The sequence below is a fragment of the Anser anser genome (assembly GCF_964211835.1).
Source record: "Anser anser genome assembly, contig: SUPER_W_unloc_5, whole genome shotgun sequence".
NCBI classification, from domain to species: Eukaryota; Metazoa; Chordata; class Aves; order Anseriformes; family Anatidae; genus Anser; species Anser anser.
In genome coordinates this window covers 224,333-239,622 of record NW_028154227.1, presented here as the reverse complement: position 1 = coordinate 239,622, position 15,290 = coordinate 224,333, and the positions used below count along the sequence as shown (strand labels likewise).

The following is a 15,290-nucleotide window of genomic DNA, read 5'->3' as shown; positions in this document are numbered from 1 at the left end:
TTGTTGTTGAAATGCTCTGCATACAGTGATACAACATTCTGGCTCTTTACATTTGCCTACCAGCTTCATTTCAGAGTGTCTGAATTACCATTTCAAGCACTGTCTATAAAACTCCTGAAGAATTTACAGATAAAAATGAGCAAAAGATCATCTGCCATGTATAATAGAACTGAAGTGATGTGTAATGAATTCAGTTGCACAGAAATTATATTTCAGAAAGGACTTTGAATCTGGCTTTGAGTATTCAAAAAAATCCATACAGGAAAAAGAACAATTTCAAGGTAATTAAAATATTGTGCTTATTTGTGACTATAACAACACAAAATTTCATCACGAGGTAAAGGCAGAAACCTGAAAATGCCTAGAGACTCTGTCCCCTCCTGATGAACAACAATCTGGCCTCAGGTATTGCATGCCACTTCTCAGTTGGTCTACCGCAACATGATATTCCTGGCCATGATGTGATAAATTAGCGGGTGTTTGTTCATTGTCACAACGCATGATCATCGAAAGAAAAACAACGACCCCCAACAACGAACTGCGCAGCTTCAGAAGGTCCAACAAGTCCTGACAAGCCGAAACTTGGATGCTATAAAACGGCGACACTGAAAAGGGAAAGTTGCGTGCTGTGGTGGAGCGGAGACTCCCCAGCCGCCCAGCGCTGTTTTGCTTGTGCCTGCTTACTTAATTAATAAAATATTTCTGATAGACCAAGAAATTTGTATGGTCTCACTTATAACAAATTTGGTGCCGTGACTCGGAGGAAGGCGGATTGACTGGGAATCCCTCTAGGGGAGGCGCCTCGCCGATTCTGGCGGCCCCGGGAACGGGAAATCCCGCTCGAGCCCTTCACCGACGAACCCAAAATTAGGCACAAGCAAATAAAACCGGTAACCCCAAGCAATCTTTGTGCACGAAGACCGAACGAAGACCCACGGGGTGGGTAAGTATAGGCCGGTGATCCGTTCGGTTGGGGTTGGTGATCCCGGAGTGCGTCTGTGTGAGACGTCCAATTGCGGACGAAGTGAGTGCGGACCCCTCAGTAGTGCGGTTCCCACATCCCGCGAGGGACTGGGCCACGACCAGGGGGAAGCGGCTCTGTGTGTGTGTGAAGGCACTCCGGAAGATGGGACAGAAGAAGAGTAAGCCTTCTGGTCCCATGGGTGGGGTAATGCCTAGTGCTAGGTTGCCCCCTATTCCCCCAGATAGTCCACTGGGGTTAATGATTAAGAATTGGAGTGATTCCCCTTTTAGGCGGGGAAAGGATAAAGTAAAAATGATTCATTATTGTGTTGAAGTTTGGGGAGGTAGGCAAATTATTGGCCCATATCTGGGTCATTTGAAGACTGGGTTTGCCAAGCCTGAAACATTTATGTAAGTGCAAAGGAACCTTTTTGTTTAGAGGAGAGCGAATATGCGAGCCTTTGGATTGGCTCAGAGAATCGAGTTAATCTGTACCCTCTGTACCCTTTAAAAGAAAAAGGAGGGGCAAAATTACAAATTGTGGAGCAAGAGATAAAGTACCTGGGTCACCAGTTAAGTAAGGGGACTAAGAAGTTAGACCCAGGCAGAATCAGTGGAATATTGGCTTTAGCGTCCCCGCGAACTAAAAGGCAGGTACGGCAACTGTTAGGGTTGACCGGATACTGTAGACAATGGATAGAAGATTATAGTGGAAAGGTTAAATTTTTATATAACAAGCTGAATAAGGATGGATTACTCAAATGGACAAAAGAAGATGAGGAACGACTGAACAAGTTAAAGGAGGAACTAGTACGCCCCCCCCAGTGTTAAGCTTACCAGATTTAAGGAGGCTGTTTTGTTTTTTTTTTTTGTGAACAGCGCAGAAGGCACAGCATACGGAGTGCTGGCCCAAGAATGGGCAGGGAGTAAAAAAAAAACAAACCTGTGGCCTATTTGTCTAAATTATTGGATCCGGTTAGCCGGGGTTGGCCAAACTGTTTGCAGGTAGTGGTAGCTGCTGCCTTGTTAGCGGAAGAAGCACAGAAGATCACTTTTGGGGGGGAAATCAAAGTAATATCTCTACACAATATATGCGGGGTACTGCAACAGAAGGCAGAGAAATGGATCACTGACGCCAGATTATTAAAATATGAAGGAATTTTGATTTCCTCTCCAAAATTAACCTTAGGAACAACCTCCCTACAGAACCCTGCTCAATATCTTTATGGGGAACCAAATGAGTCCTTAGGACATGATTGCCTCCGAAATATAGAAGAGCAAACGAAATTGAGACCTGATCTAGAGGAGGTGGAATTACCCATCGGTGAACAGATATATGTGGATGGTTCCTCGAGAGTAGTCGAGGGAAAGCAAAAATCAGGATACGCGTTAGTAAATGAGAAAACATTTGAGATAGTGGAATCTGGACCTTTGAGCCCTAGCTGGTCTGCCCAAGCTTGCGAGCTATATGCCATATTGCAGGCCCTAAAATTGTTGAAAAATAAAAGCGGTACAATATATACAGATTCAAAATATGCTTATGCCCATTCCCCTCCCCTTACTCTGTTTCACTATTACAGAAGAAGACAAGATGACACAAATGGGGGTTCAAAACAAAAAAAAAACAAAAAAACAAAAAAAAACGATAAAGGGAAATGGGTACTGCCTGATGGACGGGAAGTGTTACCAAAATCAGTAGCTATGAGGGTGCTACGGAGATTTCATGAACAGACGCACTGGGGTACTCAGGCGTTGGTGGATCAATTTTACAGTATCACAGATTTCTAGGTTGGAAGAGACCTCAAGATCATCGAGTCCAACCTCCGACCTAACACTAAGTACTCCACTAAACCATATCGCTAAGCTCTACATCTAAACGTCTTTTAAAGACCTCCAGGGATGGTGACTCCACCACCTCCCTGGGCAGCCCATTCCAATGCTTAATAACCCTTTCGGTAAAGAAGTACTTCCTAACATCCAACCTAAACCTCCCCTGGCGCAACTTTCGCCCATTCCCCCTCGTCCTGTCACCAGGCACGTAGGAGAACAGACCAACCCCCACCTCTTTACAGCCTCCTTTAAGGTAACTGTAGAGAGCGATAAGGTCGCCCCTGAGCCTCCTCTTCTCCAGGCTGAACAAGCCCAGCTCCCTCAGCCGCTCCTCGTAAGACTTGTTCTCCAGACCCCTCACCAGCTTGGTCGCCCTTCTCTGGACTCGCTCGAGCACGTCCATGTCCTTCCTGTAGCGAGGGGCCCAAAACTGAACACAGTACTCGAGGTGCGGCCTCACCAGAGCCGAGTACAGGGGCACAATCACTTCCCTAGACCTGCTGGCCACACTGCTTCTTATGCAGGCCAGGATGTTGTTGGCCTTCTTGGCCACCTGGGCACACTGCTGGCTCATATTCAGCCGACTATCAACCAATACTCCCAGGTCCCTCTCGGCCAGGCAGCTTTCCAGCCACTCATCTCCCAGCCTGTAGCTCTGCTTGGGGTTGTTGCGCCCCAGGTGCAGGACCCGGCACTTGGCCTTGTTGAACTTCATATAGTTGACCTCAGCCCATCGGTCCAGCCTATCCAGATCCTCCTGCAGAGCCTTCCTGCCCTCGAGCAGATCGACACACGCACTTAGCTTGGTGTCATCTGCAAACTTACTGAGGGTGCACTGGACGCCCTCATCCAGATCATCGATAAAGATATTAAAGAGGACCGGCCCCAGTACCGAGCCCTGGGGGACACCACTAGTGACCGGCCTCCAACCAGATTTGACTCCATTCACCACAACTCTCTGGGCCCGGCTATCCAGCCAGTTTCTAACCCAGCGAAGCGTACGCCAGTCCAAGCCCCGAGCAGCCAGTTTCTTGAGGAGAATGTTGTGGGGAACTGTGTCAAAAGCCTTACTGAGGTCAAGGTAAACCACATCCACAGCCTTTCCCTCATCCACCAAGCGCATCACTTGGTCATAGAAGGAGATCAGGTTCGTCAAGCAGGACCTGCCTTTCATAAACCCATGCTGACTGGGCCTGATCGCCTGCTTGCCCTGCAAGTGCCGCGTGATGACCCTCAAGATAATCTGCTCCATGAGCTTTCCTGGCACTGAGGTCAAACATTTGCCACATATTATATGTGTATAGGGATTTATAATATAGCAAAGAGGATCGTAAATGATTGCATAACTTGTCGGAGGGTAAATGCTCAACACATGAGAAAAAGGGTCCCGGGAGGAGGACGAGAATTGGCACATCGACCTTTTGCAAAGATTCAATTAGATTTTACTGAACTTCCAAAAACGGGGCGATATAGATACTTGTTAGTGTAAGAAATGGTCCAGCAATTCGTGCCACTAAGGGGTTTTGAAGGGTTAACATTGAGGCCTGGGTTTAGGCGAGAAGAGAACAAAGGGATTTCTTCGGAGAAAAACTGCTGACTTTGCACGAATGTGCAGTAACTTCTGACAGCCGGCCAAGAGACCACTAGATAAGGAGGAAGAATATGAGCCTCCCTGTCTGAGCAGCCCCCGAGAAACTAACAGAGACTGATAAGCAGGCGCACCTGGAAGGACTTCGGATTCGGGAAACCAATTATAATAACCCTGCCTCTTCTAGAAGTAGTAATGAATATGTATTAGCCTAGGAGCATAAAAACCAGCCGCCTTACGTAACAGGTGTGCGTCCCGGTGGAGCAGAGACTCCCGGCGCACCCAGCGCTGTTTGCTTGCCTCTATTCGTTTAATAAATTGTAAACTCTGATTGTAATCCTATTTGGGACTCAGTCATTTATAACAATTGGGGGCTCGTCCGGGATGGTCTTGGTTCCTGAATTCTGACTTGATCTAGGAGGGGCGCCCCCACCATTTGGTGGCTCCTGTTCGAGTCAGGTCAGGGCTAATGCCATCTTGAACCTGAATAAGGGCAAGCAAAGATTTAGATTTTTTTATGAGCTCCCTTTGCCGGCTGCAGCACTATATTTTGCCTGTAATTCTGCGCGCGAAGATCCGAACGAAGACGACGGAGTCGTAAGTATTTAAGGCGTATAGCGTTCGGTTGGGTGGGTTTCGGTTGCCTGTGTGTGTGAGAGTGTGACTGAGACGGAACGTAGTTCCGAAGCGATTGTGGAGGTCTTCTAACCGCGGTTCCAATCTCCCGCGAGGGACTTGGCCGGTGAAGGACCGAAGCGATTCCTATAGGATTCGTGGGTGGGTGATAGGTCCTAAACCCCCTGCAAGACACTCTCACTAAGGCAACCAAGGGCTGTAGGAATTGCCACAGTAAAATTCCTAGATGGGTCAGACAAAATTGAAGACCCGGGACCAGAGAAAAGGGAGCAAATTACCAGACATACCACCAGAAAGTCCATTAGGGATAATGATTAGAAATTGGAACGATAGGGGCCCCAGAAAAGGGAAAAAGTAAATTAAAAATGGTTCAGTATTGTATGACAGAATGGCCAAAGGAGCCTTTAAGACCACATGTCTTTTGGCCCGTTTTCGGATCCTTCGAAGACTGGGTTTGCCAGGCCTTAAATATACATGTTAATTCAAAGGAACCTTTTAGCCAGGAGGAAAGTGATTATGCAGGATTATGGATCAGGATCTCACGTCCTTTTCCAGCCTCAATATTTACACTAAAAGCAGACGAGAAGTTTGACGAAGAAGAGAACAAAAAAATAAAAAAGAAAAAAAAAAGGAAAAAGAAAAAGATGATGAATGGGAGTCATTGGATAACCTACCACCTCTATATCCTAACAATCCACCCCCGGTGGTGCATCTTGTAATCCTGTTTTGTTCTTAAATGTTTTGACTGTGTCAAGGAGGAAGGTGGGAGCATTATCTAAGTAACAGTTTAGAAGTTTGTGTATATTCGCGGTGGTGTTCGGTCAGTTTCCCAAGTATCGGGGGAGCGGGGCTGACTGATTATCAAAGTGGTAGAACGGAGAGTCACTTCTTTGGTGGTTCGGGCCTGAGCTCTGGGAATTTGGTAAGAAGGGGGAGAGCGAATTTATTTAGGCCTCAGTACCTTTTTAAACCCCCATCTTGACGGATACACAGGAGTGATTCCTTGTTTTGTGTAGGCTTACTAACAAAGTGCATGAGAAAAATTAGCATTTGGCTTGAAATTCGGTCTTATTGAAATGTAAATTTTGTGGAAAAGGTGTTATTGTTTGTCTAGAAGACAGAAGGCTGAGTGCTTCAGGTGTTTTTCCGAAGTCCTGCGGATTTATGATTGGAATGGGGCTCATTAATAATCTGAAATAGTAAAGTTTGTATGTGGAAAGAAGAGTTTAATCCCAGAGAATTGGGACATTTGGGAAGAAGATTAGGAAAAGATAGTAAAAACCTGCAATAAAAAGGTTTGCGTGGAAATTGAAACAAGGGACAGTAACTAATATAAATAAATAAAAGGGAATGGGAAATCAAGGAAAAGGGGAAAATCCAAAAAAAAAAAAAAAAAAAAAAAAAAGACGTCCTAAAAAAGAAAAAGCCTCCTTGGGTGCATATTGGCACATTGGAAGGATATTGTTAGAAATGGGGGCACAGAAAGCAAGAGGACTTTCACTAAGTATTGCAATCAATGGTGGCCACTATATAAACTAAATGGCCACTTTATGGATCAATCGACTATAACAGTGTCTTGCAATTAATGTTTTTGAGGAGAGAAGGAAAATAGGATGAAATGTTGTATAGTGATATGTTGTTTCAGCATGTTGGAGGGAAAAGGTTTGGAATTAAGTTGGCCCCTGACTGAGCCTTTGGTGTTGGCATTAGAAAAGTACGGGCTGGAGAAAGGTAAAGGAAGTGTTAAAAGGGTTGTTGAAGGTGTTAAAGGTTGTGTGGCATGTAGTATTTAACAGAGCTGTTTGAAGTTGAATGAGCAGGGGAAGAGGATGTAGGAATGTTAATAGTTCCGCCTCAACCCGAGGCTGAGATCTCTAAATCGCGGTGTGAGCCCTCTGGGGCAGGGGGACCGTGATGGGTCCGAGAGAGTTGTCGTGGAAACAGAAAAGCAGCTAACTTTTGAAACAACCTGAGTTCGTGTGTGAGCTCAGATTGCCAATGGGACCGCTCAGGGAACTTTCAACGATTGCATTCCCCTGACCGACCCCCTCACTGAGACCCTAATCACCCCGGAAATTATGTAAATACTAAAATCTGGTTAAATTGGCTATTGGGAATTGAGAATCTGTTCCAACAAGGTCCAAAAGAAACCCCTATGGAATTTATGGAATTTTTGAATTTCTGGACCAACTTTGAAATGCAATGAAAAAAAAAAAAATGGACCTGGCTTAAAAAAAAAAAAAAAAAAAAAAAAAAAAAAAGAGAGAGAGGCAACTGGCTAACCTCTTTCCAGGGCAATCAGCCCCTGATATCAGAAAGAAATTGTCTTAGGCTGCAGGACAAACAACAGTCAGGAATGATGGGGACCTGGGGCATCTACCCTAGCAGGTCCACTAGTTGAAATAAAGCTAGGAAACGAAGACAGGCTTGAATTTTTTGTTGGTTATGGGAGCTTCTTTCTCTGTGTTAATTAGGCTGTAAATGTAATAGGAGCAACATATTCAGTGTTAAATAGTTTAAAAGGACGATTAGGAACTAAGACAACTACAATAATTGGAGCCACAGGGAAAGAGGAAGAATGGTCATTCTTACAACCCCTTGATTTGCGTTTTGGGGGTGAGGAACTAACCCATAAATTTTAGTATGTACCAGAATGCCCGATGCCACTCTTGGGACGGGATCTATTAGCCAAATTAGATGCAACAATAACCTTTGAGGATGGAGAATTAATAATGAAGGTACCTGAGTCCAAAGTAGGCCAAATCCTAATGATCAAAGATAAACCCTTTGTTAATATTCCAAGAGAAGTAGAAAATGCAGTTATAGCAACAGTACGGGAAACAGATGTACCAGGGAAGTCGAAACTGGCACAACTGGTAAAGGTGGAATTAAAGGAAAGAGCCAAACCTGTTTGAATCAAACAATATCCACTTAAGAGAGAAGCTAGGCACGGGAATGGTGAAAATTATTGACAAATTTCTCAAATATCAGATTCTGGAAGAATGTAAATGGGAATACAATACTCCAATTTTTCCAGTAAAGAAGCCGAATGGCGAGTATAGATTTGTACAAGATCTTAGAGCAATAAATGAAATAACAAAGGATATTCACCCGGTAGTAGCTAATCCTTACACATTGTTAACATCTGTGAAAGAGAAATATAAATGGTTTACCGTGATAGATTTAAAGGATGCCTTCTTTTGCATACCTCTTGATAAAGATAGTAGAAAATTATTTGCCTTCAAATGGGAAAACGTATTGAAGTTTTTGGACCACATATGGTAACAACCGTTTTGGAACAAAGGGGGGGGGGGCACTGGTTATCACCCAGCCGGATGATGAAATATCAGGCAATCCTAACTGAACAAGATGACATAACCTTGAAAACGACTAACCTGTTATATCCAGCAGTATTTCTAGGAACCGTTCCAGAAGAAGGACCGTTGGAACACAATTGTGTGGAAATAATCGAACATACGCCAGCCACAAAGATTTGAAGGATGTACCCCTTGAAAGGTATTCAGTGGGAATACCACACTCCGTGGCACCCACAAAGCTCAGGGAAAGTAGAAAGGATGAATCAAACAATAAAACAACAATTGGCTAAGTTAATGATTGAGACACAGCTGCCCTGGACGAAATGCTTACCATTGGCACTTTTAAACATAAGAACTAAACCACACAGTGAGACTGGATTATCATCATATGAAATGTTATATGGTATGCCTTATTCTCAAGGGATGCCCCTAGGGAACAATGTAGTTGAGGATCATAGTATCCAGAAATACATAATTACCATTGGAAGGAGATTACAGGAGATAAGAGAAATTGGGATGATGACTCAGACACCACCTTTAGGATTTGCTATTCATAAAATACAACCAGGAGACAAGGTCTTAATAAAAACCTGGAGAGAAGAATCATTGAACCCCCGATGGGAGGGACCGTACCTTGTTTTACTTACTACTGAAACAGCTGTGAGAACAGCAAGAAGGGGTTGGACCCACGCATCCAGAATAAAAGGACCAATAACTACCGAAGCCTGGAGGGTTGAGTCCACTCCTGGGGAACTGAAACTGAGACTAAAGAGGAACTGATATCCCAGCAATGAGGTTCTGCATGAATTAAGGGCACTGGATAAAGAGGACAAGGCTGAAGGGAGGAAAGGGAGAAGGCAAGACCGGGGTAGGACCCTCCACTGCGGCGTGTATGGTCTACCGAGGGAGGCAACCCCTATGGGTATTGACCGCCGAGTGAGAGTGCCTCGACCGGACTTCTCCCACACCAAGATCAGTTTGTCCTGAGAAAAATAACATGAGAACCTTTTAAACCCATAATAAAATTGTGATTAGTTTTTCCAGGAGCTGGATCACCCTGAAGGGCTGAATGGTAACACAAGCTCTGAAAGCGGGCCCAACCCCATGATTGAAGGCGCTTCCCACACTCTCAAGATTGGACGGCGAAAAAGGCTTATAATATGACAGGTCGCCAAAGAGAACTGAATTGTGACTGTAAGTGGAAACCCAACGTGGGAGCTTGGAAGCGTGCATATACGAGTACAAACGGGGCAGACATTGTAACAGGACCACTCGGTAACAAGGACACTCTGTATTATCACGCCCCAAAGGGTAAAGATGGATGGGATGGTCATTTTCCAAACGGGACGTGGGCCCTAAAGGGACATTATTGGGTGTGTGGCAAACATGCTTACAAGAGGCTACCTGGAAACTGGTCGGGAATATGCTATGGGGGTACATAAGACCCTTGTTCTTTTTATTGTCACAAACACAAGGAAATCATTTAGGAATAAGATTATATGATGACCTGAACAGAGTAAAACGATCTATTGATACTTCCTTAACCGGGGGTAGTGCCCAAAAATGGGGAAAGGATGAATGGCCTCCTGAAAGAATCATACAGCATTATGGGCCAGCCACCTGGAACCCAAATGAGTTGATATCAGGAGCCCGAGAACCTATTTATAATTTGAACCGAATAATTAGGTTGCAAGCTATCCTCGAAGTTGTAACAAATCAAACAGCGACAGCCTTGGATCTTTTGGCTGACCAATCCACTCAAATGAGAAATGCTATATTCCAACATAGAATGGTCTTAGACTATTTACTAGCAGAAGAAGGGGGAGTATGTGGAAAACTGAACGATTCTAATTGTTGTCTACAGATTGATGATAATGGAAAAGTGGTCAAGCAGATAACAAAGGAAATTAGAAAGCTAGCCCACGTCCCAGTACAAACTTGGAAGGGTATGGATTGGGATTTCTTTTCATGGTTGCCTGGTGAACCATGGGTTAAAAGGATGCTGTTTTTATTTTTATGTGGTATAGTGACATTATTGTTTATACCTTGTATGATACCTTGCTTTACGTTGTTGATACGGCGAGTAATAAATAGCACCCAATTTGTGATGACTTCAGTGGAGAGAAAAGGTGACGTGTCGATAATGATGCTTAAGAAGTGGACACCCCGAGAACTGACTGATGAAATCCAATTGTTACTGACAAAGGTTGAAGGAGAGACACGAATTGATGATTAAAAAAAAAAAAAGGGAGGAATTGTAAGAAATGGTCCAGCAATTCGTGCCACTAAGGGGTTTTGAAGGGTTAACATTGAGGCCTGGGTTTAGGCGAGAAGAGAACAAAGGGATTTCTTCGGAGAAAAACTGCTGACTTTGCACGAATGTGCAGTAACTTCTGACAGCCGGCCAAGAGACCACTAGATAAGGAGGAAGAATATGAGCCTCCCTGTCTGAGCGGCCCCCGAGAAACTAACAGAGACTGATAAGCAGGCGCACCTGGAAGGACTTCGGATTCGGGAAACCAATTATAATAACCCTGCCTCTTCTAGAAGTAGTAATGAATATGTATTAGCCTAGGAGCATAAAAACCAGCCGCCTTACGTAACAGGTGTGCGTCCCGGTGGAGCAGAGACTCCCGGCGCACCCAGCGCTGTTTGCTTGCCTCTATTCGTTTAATAAATTGTAAACTCTGATTGTAATCCTATTTGGGACTCAGTCATTTATAACATTAGTTATTGTAGACCACCTCACAAACTTTGTTGAAGCATTCCCTACGGCAAGGGCCACAGCTCAAACCGTGGTAAAGATATTATTAGAAAGCATCATACCCAGATACGGGGTAATAGAAGCAATTGACTCTGATCGAGGCCCACACTTTGTGTCAAAGGTATCCCGAGACACGATGAAGGCTCTGGGAATTAAATGGGAATATCACACTCCCTGGCATCCTCAGAGTTCGGGAAAGGTAGAACGAATGAATGGTGAAATTAAAAAGCAACTAACAAAGCTTATGATAGAGACTAAAACCTCCTGGGTGAAATGTTTACCGCTTGCACTATTGAATATCCGGACATAGCCCCGAGCCGATGTCGGAATCTCACCTTTTGAAAGGCTGTATGGTATGCCTTATGATTTAGAGATGCCATCTGATCACCCCCAGGTACAGGATATCCAATTAAAACCTTATTTAATACAGCTTATGAACCGACGGAGGGAGTTGCAAGCGAAAGGCTTGGTGGCTAGATATAGCAATCCATAGGATACAACCTGGAGATAGGGTTCTAATTAAGACATGGAAAGAAACGTCTTTAACACCGCGGTGGGGAGGCCCCTATGTTGTTTTACTTATCACAGAGACGGCTATCCGGACGGCTGAGAAGGGGTGAACGCATGCCAGTCGCGTGAAAGGACCGATCCAGAAAAGCAAATGGGAAGCGGTCGCAGGCCCTGATGACTTAAAGCTCACGTTGAAACGAACTTGATAAGTATGGTCTAACTGTCTATGTATCGTAAAAAAACAAAAAAAAAAAAAAAAAAAGGAGGAGAGGGGACCCTGTTTGATCAGAAAAAGGTCGCGGTTACCTGAGAAACTCCCCTGAAGAACACTGCTGCTGCCGAGAAGAACCTGCACCTTGTAGTTCGCTGCAACCGAACTGACAAGCGAGGCAGAGAGTGAAATGGTGGGGACTTACGTGGCCAGGTAAAGAACTCTGGAAAATGGGCCCTAGCCATTTTTTTTTTTTGCGATACATAGTAATGGGTACGATTGTTTACACTGTTCCTGGGTCTGCGCACCCTCACAAACCTTTTAAATGGAGCCTGATTAGATGGGAAGATCACCATGTTGTTCAGCAGATAACTACTGCTGGGGGACTGATAGGGGAGGCATCATCTATATAAAGAAGGAAGAGACTAAGAGTCCCCAACGGGTGGGACCAAATCAGAAACTGTCGGGGAGTGTTTTGAGGATTCAGCCTACACAAGCTTTTAGAATGCTAACTCCTAATAGCCCTAAACCGCTGGAGGTTGCTAATAGATCAGTAAACCCGGAGTACGGGATTAGAAATGAAGGGGTGACCGGGAATAACGTATGGAGAATCACGAATGCTAGTTATCAGTTGTTGAATCAACCAAATCCAGACGTGCCTAGACCTTGCTGGTTATGTCTTGATATAAGGCCCTCATATTACGACGCCATTGGGGATCTGGGAGAAACCACCCGTTCAAACGAAACCGATCCCCCACAATGCAATTGGGGAAGGGATGTAGGAATAACGTTAACGGAAGTAACTGGGAATGGCAGGTGCGTAGGCACGGTCCCTGGTGAGAAGTTCCATCTATGCAATATTACAGAAAATGTTACACAATTAGACAAAGAAAAATGGTTAATACCAGCAGATAACACCAGATGGGTATGTTCGTCTCTGGGGGTAACTCCATGCTTATCTTTGAAATTGTTCAACTCGTCTCATGATTTTTGTGTACAGGTAGTAATTATACCTAGGATTCTTTACCATTCTGAGGAGTATATGTACATCCAACATGCTATGGCAAAAAAAACACTTAAGGAAGAGAGAGCCTATTACGACTGTCACTTTAGCCACTCTGATGATTCTGGGGGCTGCAGGAGCCGGAACTGGAATGGCCTCTCTGGTAAAACAAAGCCAAGAATTTACCTCTCTACGCATTGCTGTAGATGAGGATTTGGCCCGTATCGAGCAATCTATATCAGCTTTAGAGAAATCTGTACGACAAAATCGTAGGGGATTAGATCTGATTTTTCTACAACAAGGAGGATTGTGTGCAGCCCTACGAGAGGAGTGTTGCGTATATGCAGATCATACTGGAGTAGTAAGGGATACAATGACTAAATTGAGAGAAGGGCTAGAAAAACGAAAAATAGAAAATGAAGCCCACCAGAATTGGTATGAATCCTGGTTTAATTACTCACTTTGGCTCACTACACTGCTATCAACCATAGCAGGACCTTTGTTGCTGCTCATATTAACACTAACTTTTGTACCATGTATATTCAATCAAATAATCGCGATTGTAAAAAAACCGATTAGAGGCAGCTCACCTTATGCTTGTGCGTGCAAAATATGAATCTCTTGAACAGGAGGAGAATGATGCAGAAACTTTAATATTGAGCAAACAAGTGCTTCAAAAATTCATCAATGAACAAAATATGTTAGAAAAAGAAAAAGGAGGGATTGTGATAAATTAGCGGGTTTTTGTTCATTGTCTTTAAAAGGAATTCAGAGGATCTGCTGAGAAGATAAGGTTTTGCAATTTACGACCTTGTTAAGGGGGAAGACTAAGCAAGTAGATAGTGGGGAGGGGGTGTTGGATAAACATCCTTGGTAAAACAAAGACTCTGTGAAATACTGTTTCCCGCTTCACTACCCTCCCCCTTGAACACGAGCACAATGCATGATCATCGAAAGAAAAACAACGACCCCCAACAACGAACTGCGCAGCTTCAGAAGGTCCAACAAGTCCTGACAAGCCGAAACTTGGATGCTATAAAACGGCGACACTGAAAAGGGAAAGTTGCGTGCTGTGGTGGAGCGGAGACTCCCCAGCCGCCCAGCGCTGTTTTGCTTGTGCCTGCTTACTTAATTAATAAAATATTTCTGATAGACCAAGAAATTTGTATGGTCTCACTTATAACAATGATGCCTTCACTGTTTAGGAAAAGCCAATTAGTACAGAATAGTGGAGCAAAATGAGAGTCTCCACTGCGTATGCTACTTTCCACCCAGGGAGAGAATAAAAGAGAAGCAATATGTGATAGTGCAGTCATGTTGCTTAATACGCTACTGGAAGGAACCCAGGTATTGTTGTGAGCAGACTAGTTGAAAAGCTCTGAGGAGCAGAACAGGATGGTTTGCTTCAAAAATGTGGAAAGAGGACAAAAGAAAACAGTTTATTTTTTGTTTGTGAGTGTTTTTTTGTTTTGGTAAATTAATCTCATTAAATATTTTGCATAAATGAAACTCCAAAATACTTATTCACATGACCAAGCAAATACAATAAATGAATGTGTGTTGTTTGTTTTTTTAAAAATATGTGGACTCATCCAGTACAAAATTAGCTCTAATTTTCTTCTAGACATAATTTGGTTCCAATTAGCATTTTCTCTCATAATTAACAGCCTACAGTGGTTGTAGTTGTGTGGGTGAGTACGGGTGGTTTGTGAGGGAAATGAAACTAAATTCTAAACAAAAAATGCTATAAACTAAAGGCCAAACCTGGAGGCCAACCTACCTGTGAAAGAAAAGTACATTTCTGTGTGGCATAATGACTACACGGAGACCAAGGTTCTTTAAGGATCAATAACTTTAACTCCCTATTGAGGGCAGGCTCCCTTCTTATACCATTAGCTCTACAGCAGTCCTTTTCCACTAACTATTCATTGGTCAACAACTTTGCCCGGCAACAGCAAACATTTTGCAACTTCCATGTCTTAACTGTTGGAGAACAAGCAGTTTGAGACAGCAAGGTGTCTCCTGAATCACCCTTCTTTGTTTCTTCTAACTTGTTTACATTCCTGATGGCCTCATCGTTAAGAGTCAGACCCCCATGGCGATACTCCCACATTTCTGCATTTTATCTACTGATCATCTCATGACACCTGAATCTGTCTTTAGCCGAAGCCACTCACATTTTGAGTGTTTTCAGCCTGTTTTGCAGGTGTAATATAGGGAGCTGGTGTTTTTAGAGCATATTCTGCGGAACATAAATATAAATAAATAAAGGAGATGTCATTGCCTTATGATACAAAACTTTGTGCTGAGGAAGAATCCACCCTTGTCCAGAGACATTTTACCTACTTTCCAGCTACAATATTTTTCTCCCTCTTTAGTCCCATCTGTCCTAGCAAACACTGACACATTTACTATGTACACAGAGCATGCATACCTTGAATTTTCAAACACCATATTTGCAAAACTGT

General features: G+C 43.7%; 1 long non-coding RNA gene across 1 annotated transcript in view; it reads left to right on the top strand.

The window, feature by feature from the left end:
• Window positions 1-14,354, top strand: part of LOC310888936 — a 207,360-nt gene extending 193,006 nt beyond the window's left edge. Inside the window, exon 3 of the long non-coding RNA XR_014576264.1 lies at window positions 11,687-14,354. This is a non-coding gene — a long non-coding RNA (uncharacterized lncRNA). The remainder of the gene's footprint in view (window positions 1-11,686) is intronic.
• Window positions 14,355-15,290: the final 936 nt, after the last annotated feature.